General features: G+C 42.2%; 1 pseudogene across 1 annotated transcript in view; it reads left to right on the forward strand.

Annotated features, from left to right (window-relative positions):
* Positions 1-8833, forward strand: part of LOC108521269 (40S ribosomal protein S2-like) — a 9695-nt pseudogene extending 862 nt beyond the window's left edge. The window contains exons 2-5 of the transcript XR_001883153.1: positions 418-479; positions 7405-7488; positions 7570-7703; positions 8779-8833. The product of XR_001883153.1 is annotated as a 40S ribosomal protein S2-like (transcript). The remainder of the gene's footprint in view (positions 1-417; positions 480-7404; positions 7489-7569; positions 7704-8778) is intronic.
* The last annotated feature ends 265 nt before the right edge of the window (positions 8834-9098 follow it).

The raw sequence follows: 9098 nt of genomic DNA on the forward strand, positions 1-9098 counted from the left end.
TTACAAAAAAAAAAAAAAAAAGAAGGCACCATCCTTGAAGCAGAAAGTAGCCCTCACCAGACACTGAATCTGTTGACACCCTGATCTTGGACCCCCCAGCCTGCAGAACCAGGAGCAGTACATTTCTGTTGTTTATAAATTACCCAAGCTTAGGTATTTTGTTACAGCAGCCAAAACAGACTAGGACAGTACCCTTAAAAGAAAAGCAAGGCAGAAATCTCCCCCCCCTTTCCAGGAGCACACACCAACAAAAGGCCATGTGAATACATGGTGAGACGGCAGCTGTCTGCAAACCAGGAAGACAGCCCCCACCAGAACTCCACCATGCTGTCACCTTGATCTCAGACTCCCAGCCTCCAGAACTGGGAGAGAGAAATTTCTGTGGTTTAAACCACCCCATCTGTGGTACTTTGTTAGGGCAGCCTGCGCTGACTGAGACACAGGGTAAACCCCCGTTTAACTCCATCCTTCCCCTCAAGGTGAGCAAGCTTGTCCCTCAGGTCACCTTCCTCCCACTGCTAAAAGTAATCCCACCTTAGCCAGGCACAAGTGATCTTCACTTCTTTCCTTCCTTCCTTCTACAGATCATGGGACTAAGCTTCTGACTTCTGGAAGTCAGGGAGAAGATACAGAAACCGAATGTATGTTTCTGCCCACACCGGGCATGGCGCATCCTCTCTTTCAAAGACCAAGTCAAAAAATCTGACGGCTCCAGGAGGGTTTACACCAACATCATTCCAGGAAGAGGTGTTCTGTCTGCTTCTTTCCAACTGCGCTTGGCCTTGTCCAACATTCTCTCTCCAACATGTGCGCTGTGTCTGGTTTTTATAAATATCCTCTGGAAGGAGGTGAAAAGGTCATCCTGACTCACATCAGCAAAAGTAAGAGGGCATTGGTGGAGCTTGTCTCCATCAATGATATATTTTAGAAATCTCCTAGCAACAACAAGCCTCTTTGTTATTGAAGTAAAATGTTTTTGAAACATGAAGACACAAAAAATACACAAAGTCTGGGTACACCCAGACACCCAAAACTCTTGCACTTGGCAATGCAGTTATATTTTGCTGAAGTTAATGTGGTAAGGGTCAGGAGGGCAGGCTGCAGAAGGACAGGGGCCAAACAGAGGTGCAATTTCCACACAACGTTTACCTCTGCCTGTCCCTAAATACCCTATTTCCACTCCACCTGGAGATTTCAGCTGTGAACTATGCAAGGGTGAGAAGTCTTGGTTTTCCCAAGCTTTGCCAAGGTCAAAAGCATTATGAAGAATGTTATTGTAATTAAACATCATGAAAGCATCATGGAGTATGCTATTATAATTAAACCAACAGTTTTCATCTCCCCCACATGCTGCAATAGAACGTAAGTGTATTTAAAAAAAAAAAAAAAAAAGAGCTGGGGAGTTGTTTAACGGAGAAAGTTCAGAAAAGAGAGGAGAATTCTGGAGGAGAGTTAAGTGCTAAGGAATGGGTGTGGGTGTAGCCCAGTCCAGAGGCCCTCCAGGGAAAGAAAAGAAGAAAGGAGCAGGCTTTCTGGACAGACAGGGAGCCTGGGAAAAAGATGAAAAAAAAAAAAAAAAAAGTAGACTGGGTCATCAGATATTTCCTGAATGTACTCAGGAAGAGACCAAGGAGAAGGTGTAATTCCACATACGCAGGAACATTTGCTGCATTCTTCCAGACAGAACCCCAGGGACACGAGACCCCACAGGCAATGTCCTGCTGTTCACACCAGCTTTAAGAGTGTCCAGACAGGACATTCAGAGATGGCATTTCTCAGGTCAGAACCACTAAGAATTGCTGATGTGTTGTGTAACTAAAAGTTGAAAACAGGGCAAAGAATTCATCTAGGTGCGGTGGCTTATGCCTGTAATCCCAGCATCTTGGGAGGCTGAGGCAGGCGGATCACCTGAGGTCGGGAGTTTGAGATCAGTCTGATCAACATGCAGAAACCCCGTCTCTACTACAAATACAAAAGTAGCCGGGTGTGGTGGTGCATGCCTGTAATCCCAGCTACTCGGGAGGCTGAGGCAGGAGAATCGCTTGAACCCGGGAGGCGGAGGTTGTAGTGAGCTGAGATCGCGCCTTTGCACTCCAGCCTGGGCAACAAGAGTGAAATTCCATCTCAAAAAAAAAAAAGGAAGAATTCAAGGGCACAGACTGCGCCCTGCTGTCTCTACACCTATAGCATCTCATCCTGCCCTTCCTGAGCCTAGGCTCTTGGGAGTCTCACTCCCTCCTTTCCAGGGTGTGCTTCCCCCGTGGGTGGTCTCCATGCTACACCCTGCCTGGCGGAGTCCAGTGGCTTCCCCTGTCCAGTCTCCTCCACCTCCTGCTTCTGCTCACGACCTCCTTCAGGGGTTCATACTTCCTGCCCTCTTCCCCCATTGTAATTTTTAAAACCATACTATGGAAACTATGGAAGGTCCCTTGTTTCTGCCTCAAAGGCAGGCCCCAGTTAACCATGGAGGGCACTCAGGGAATTCACTCTGACTGCCTTTTGTGCTTAGAGTTAGTTATCCTCTGCTACTGCCCTAATCCATGGTGAATCCACCCACTAATCTGTGGAGAGGCTGGTGCCCACCTGCTTCCCTTATCTCAGACCCATCTCTCTTTGCCTCTGAAGATGACTAGGGTGGTGGTCATCTGTCCCCAGATACTTCTTGACTTAATGGTATTCATCACCCAGCTCCGACAGACATTGAGGGAATTCCTAACTGGCCAGTTACACCATTCTTTAACCTTAGACATGGAGAGCACTAGTGGATATAATTATACTTGATAGCTCTTGCCACAATATTGTCTTTGGTCCTTATGGGGGCCCTTTTCTTCTCTATTTTTTTTTTAATCTATCCCCTTTTTCCCCATTTATAATCCTCATTAACTGCCCCCCCCAAAAGTAGTTATTCTAATGTATTTAGCATCCATCTTTTTGTATGTTTTCTTGCACAATGTTTCTTGTCTTTGGTGTACATGTATTTTTAATTTGTGGAAATGATTTATGTTGCATATTTTTTGTTTCTTTTTTTAAAATCAGCATTATGTTTTTTAAGAAAATCCACATTGCTATTGTACACTGAACCCATTGCTTCTTGTTACTGCAGAGTATTTCCATAGATGATGTATATCTACCATGTTTCACTTAGGAACTTTCCTGGTATTGTAACTCTCCATCAACATCATAATATATCAACATATTAATATAAACATCCTTATATGTTTCCCCCTACAGACCAGAATGAAAACTCTTTGGGATACACATCTAATTATGAAATAGTGGGGTCACGGTTTATGCAGGTGTTTAATTTACCTAAGTAGTACCAGATTACTCATGAAAATAGCTACGTGTCAGTACTAGACTCTCACCCATAGTGCATGAGGGGCCCTAGATAAGCCAAACCCCTTTCTCCACCATCAATTGACATCACCCCACTTTCTAATTGTTTCCTATCTAAATTGGTATAAAGTGAATTCTAATTTGCATTTCTCTGCTTATTCCTATATATAAGCATTCCTTTATAATTATGGTCTTTTGGATTCTCTTTTTTCTAAAATGCCTGTTCATATCTTTTGTTCATTTTTCTATTAGAGTTACTTTTCAGGCCTTCTTTGAAAATTCTGCTTAGTAACCCTTTGTTAAATTTAAACATTGCAAATATTTTCTGCCATTCTGACATTTCTCTATGAACTTTGTCTATAATCTCCTTCCATGAAATAAAATTATTAATTATGATGTAAACAAATGTATCAATTTTTTTGCCTTCTGGTTTGTACTTCTAGAATTTTATTTAAGAAGTCCTTTCTTATCTTTCTGCTAAAGACATTCTCCTAACCTTTTCTTCTATTAACTTTATAGCTGTAGTTCTTACCATCAGCAGACCTATTCTCTAGAGTAAGCTTTTGATCTATCTGGAGGTGGAGTCTGCTTTTGCATGCTGTGTAAGGTGAGGATCTCATTTTTACCTCTTCTGTGCAGAGCCTTTCTGGCAGTCATTCAAGCAATTTCCCAGTAATGTGTGGTGTCTCATCATTGTTTCTAATATGCTTAAGTCTGTCTTTGAGCTTCCTGTCCTGTTCCATTGGTCTGTATGTTAATGCATATGATTTGTATTACTATGGCTTTGTTGCATGTTTTAATATCTGGATAAGTTCCCCTTTTTATTTTTGTTTTCTTTTTAAAATTGACTTACCGACCGGGTGCAGTGGTTCACACCTGTAATCCCAGCACTTTGGGAGGCTGAGGTGGGCGGATCACCTGAGGTTGGGAGTTCGAGGTCAGCCTGACCAACATGGAGAAACCCCATCTCTACTGAAAACACAAAAATTAGCTGGGCATGGTGGCGCATGCCTATAATCCCAGCTACTCAGGAGGTTTAGGTGGGAGAATCCTTTGAACCTAGGAGGCAGAGGTTGCGGTGAGCCAAGATCACGCCATTGCACTCCGGCCTGGGCAACAAGAGTGAAACTCCATCTCAAAAATAAAAAAAATTAAAAAAAAAAAAATTGACTTACCTATTTGTCAATCTTTATTCCTTCCAAAATTTCTGGAGTTCTTGAGAAAAAAAAATCCAACTAGAATTTTGATTTGAGAGTGCACTGAGATGATAAACTAATTTGGGAAGAGCTGCAATCTTTATAACATTGAATTGTTCATCCAAGGACACAATATTTATTGATATCATGTTCTATGCTTCCTATAAAAGTTTAAAAATATTTCTCCAGAGAAGTCTGATGTAATCTTGATCAAAGCAATTCCTAAATATTATATACAGTTTTTGTTACTATTAGAATGGAAACTTATTTTTTATGATATATTCTGGTTAATTTTATTGTAAAAAGAGCACTGTGGCAGAGCAGGAACTGAAATTTTCATTTTGTCTAAGTTAATTATTCCTTCCCACTAACAAGAGAAGAAGGTCTTCCTGAGCTGAGCTCTGCCAGGAGAAGAAAAGTTGACTTTTCTCCCTGCCTTTCCCCTTCTTCGAATCAGTGATCCCCACCTACCCTTCAACGTTTAAAACCACTCCTGGCCAGGCACGGTGACTCATGCCTGTAATCCCAGCACTTTGGGAGACCGAGGCAGGCGGATCATCTGAGGTCCTGAGTTCAAGACTAGCCTGGCCAACATGGAGAAACCCCCGTCTCTACTAAAAATACAAAAAATTAGCCGGGCATGGTGGTGCATGCTTGTAATCCCAGCTACTCGGGAGACTGAGGCAGGAGAATCACTTGAACCTGGGAGGCAGAGGTTGCAGTAAGCAAGATCGCACCATTGCACTCCAGCCTGGGCAACAAGAGCAAAACTCCATCTCAAAAAAACAAACAAACAAACTAAATAAATAAATAAATAAAATAAAAACCCATTCCTGATTGAGAACCGCTAGGTTAGAAACATAACATCAAACTGTAAAATTTACAGTGACATTTAGTGGGATTTTAAAAACCAACTCCTTCATTCATATTTCTCACTTTCGCTTCGATTTCCCCCCTTTTATTCCATAGTCCTTTCTACTAAGTCTCAGTGCATGGAGTACCCTGTCCTTCCCTCTGCAAATTCCGCCCCTCTTAACCAGAAAAGGAGTTCTGCAGCTTGCATTCCCACTCGCTTCTTACAAATGCCTCAACTTCGGTGGGCCTGAGTGGAGGTTTGAGGCATAAGCAGGGTAGGGATGAGCTCCAGTTCTGTAAATGAAAACAACATTGGGTGCCCAATTCCAATTTAATATCTTAATTTACTCTAAAAGCACTCTGGCTAACCCCCAACTGGTTTATTTGGAAATTGCAAAGAACACCTTGCCAAGTCAAGCATTATTTTTCCTTGGAAACACCACAATGCAATCTCATGTGAAGAAAGAACATCCTTAGAGTCTCTGTGACTTTGACCTTCCCCCTTTCATGAGCTGTGGCATGATAGTATGACGGAGCTGTTTACCGTTTCCTGGGCCTGATACACATTGTGACAGTCATCACACTAGCTAAAAGTGATTCTCTTTCTGCCATCTCCAGCTCTCATTAAGTTTTTTCCTGGTTTGTTTTGTATGGGTGCCAAAGAGTCATCGAATAGATATGGTGAGTGTGAAGAAGCAAGGACAGTTTATCCTACCAGAATCCCTTTCCTGACCCTTGGATCACAATTGAAACTTGTGATTGTCTTAGTCCATTTTCTGCTGCTATAAAAATACACCACAAACTGCATAATTTACAAAGAAACCAAATTTATTTCTCAGAGTTCTTAAGACTGGTAAGTCCAAGAGCATGGTGCTAACATCTGGTTGGGATCATTCTATTGTGAAAAGCATCATATGGTGAACAAGTATATGAGATGGAGAGAGGAAATCAGGCCAAGCTCATCCTTTTATTAGGAGCCACTCCCACAATAACTAACCCATTCTTATGATACCTGCACCAATCCACTGATGAAGACAGAGCCCTCATGAGCAAATCACCTCTTAGAGATCTCACCTCCCAATAATGTTACATTGACAACTAAATTTCAACAAGAGTTTTGACAGGGACATTCAAACCATAGCAGTGATCCAAACCTTTCTTTCTCCCTGCCAGTCCAAGTTCAACCTAGACAAGACTACCTGTCCTGTAGATACATTTTGTTGGGTTTAGAGAGCCTGTGGTGGGAGTACAAACCGCTGCACAGTCCGAGTTATCAAAATGAGGTTTAGTTGCACGGGGAAGTGGATTGTTTACAGTCTTATCAAATTCCCAGGCATCTGCCTATAAAATGAGATCACTCCAAACCTGGAGAACATTTTACTTGCAGAAGACACTACTCCTCCATTCATTTATATTTTGTGTCCTGTGCCTTCTATCGGATTTTTCTCCCTGCCTTTCCCCTTCCTTCAATTAGTGATCCCCACTGAACCTTCAATATTCAAAACCATTCCTGATTGAGAACCACTAGGATAGAAATACAACATCAAACTGTAAAATTTACAGTGATATTCAGCTGGATTTTAAAAACCAACTCCTTGGAGGCCCTTTCTATGTCCCTGTTTTCACAACAGAGTTTATCACTTTCTTCCCTAAATCTCTGTGTGGCATTCCTGGGCAAATACATCCATCATACCCAATTAGGCAAAAACAGACAAGAAAATCTAATTCTCTCCTCTTTCCTTCCTTCCTTATACTGAACTGTGGCTAAAAGCAGCACTCACTATTAGTGATACTAATTTGGTACTTAATTATCCTCAAGTTTATGTCTTCCCCAAAATCTGTTCACCCTTCACCTCTGCACTTTGTCACCAATAACAGACTGTAAGCTCCATATGAAAGACCCATACCTGGTCGATTCCTCCTGATCTCTCCCAACACAGTGGTACAGACTTAGTAGCTCTCAATACCTATCGGGGTGAACTAACTAGCTGACTCCACTTCTGAAACTTCCATACAGATCTGGGGTGTGATGGCAAACCTCCACTTCAAACCCGGTTTCTCGACAAGCCATTTTATTCATGGACAGGACACCAGGGGCACAGTGAGTGCGTACATGTGTATTTTAAGTTAGCATGACTGTGCGATTCCTATATCTCCTCGGTGTTGCCTTTTCTCTTTAAAGATGGCATTCCTGCTTCACATTTTATTGTCACATAAGACATACTCTAGCCTCTATAATGGGTGCCGAGAAGTGGATATTGTAGCCCCAAGGGTTTTTAAGCCCCCTGATGAACATATCATTACGCATTCACAACGGTGAGGCACATTGTTAGGTTTTCAGCAGCCTGCAAGAGAGACCCTGCTGAGTAGGATGGAGAAAGTCGCGGCAATGAATTGGTAGAGTTGAATTGTTAACATTCTCTCAGTGTTCCCAGCACAGGGCTCTTGACTGGCTTGCTGGAGAAAATAACTGGGGGTGGGAGAAAATGGAGGGTGGAGTAGAGGAGAAAAAACTCTCATTAAAACCCCAATCAAGTCATTTTAGCACTTTTTTTTTTCCACAAGGCATTTGCTTTGAGTCTAGAATGTTATACTTGTTGAACGCTACTATCATAACAAATCACTGCTCTTTCCTAAAACCTGAAATTATTTGCTTTCCTTGGGAGATTTTTGTGTAGGGTGTTTACTGGGATGCTCACATGCTGGATTCCCAAGAGGATATATGTTTGTACTACCGTCTCTGACAATATGCAGTTCTGTACAGGTGCACACATATGTAGGTACATTGTGATGCCAAGAAAAGTGTGCTATAACAGAACAGGGACTCCTATCATAACATGTTCCAAGTTGTGTCCATTTCTTTCTCTTTTTGGGAGTATTGGGCTGAAAGTGAATTGGGTATTTCTCAAAAATGATCTGGTGAGTGCCCAGAAAACCTTTTCATACATAAAGGTTGCTGTCATAGTAGACGGTGGTGACAGTGCCTGCACAGGTCTTTCTAGAGCTGCCTTCCACTCCTGCCTTGGTCACAGAGATCTCCTGGTAGCCGTGCCTGTTCAACGTGGCCCCATACCCTGAGCCATGTTAACTGGGACCAGAGTGAGCACCAGACCTGTGCCAGACCAGTGAGAATCTCAAATTCCAGACCCCAGGACTTTGGAATAAGAAGTAAGAGGTAGACACTAAGGTGTGTGTTTTCTATCAGGTAGACTGAGGGGCAGATAAAGTCATCCAGCTAAGAGAAGAAAGGAGAATAACACAAAAACAGATAGAAAAGGGAGATGGAGAGAGAGTGCTGCCTGCGTGCCCAATGGAGCATCCTGTCTCTAGGGCTGATCTGTCCAGCTGATGTCTGCATCCATGGAGTAAGGACCTTTCCGCTGATGTTCAGGGATGAAAAAGAAAAATCAGGAAAGAAAATCCTCACTGAGAATCCTAAGAAGTGAATCTTCATCTTGAAGAGAAACATTCCTATGCCTCCTACATTATTTCTGCCTCCTCCAGCAGCAAATTTCTAGCGACAAAACATATCATCAAACACATCTTATTCAGGGACAAGTATCAGTGTATTGTTGTCATGATTAAATTTGACTCATATCAACACAGGTACTCAAAGATTTCATGTGCTATATATTTATCTACCCCCGTTACTGAGAAACTTGGAGGAAAAGACTAACTGTGTACATACTCAATGCATCCCTAATTATCAAT

This window comes from Rhinopithecus bieti, unplaced genomic scaffold (genome assembly GCF_001698545.2).
Source record: "Rhinopithecus bieti isolate Rb0 unplaced genomic scaffold, ASM169854v2 scaffold_58852, whole genome shotgun sequence".
NCBI classification, from domain to species: Eukaryota; Metazoa; Chordata; class Mammalia; order Primates; family Cercopithecidae; genus Rhinopithecus; species Rhinopithecus bieti.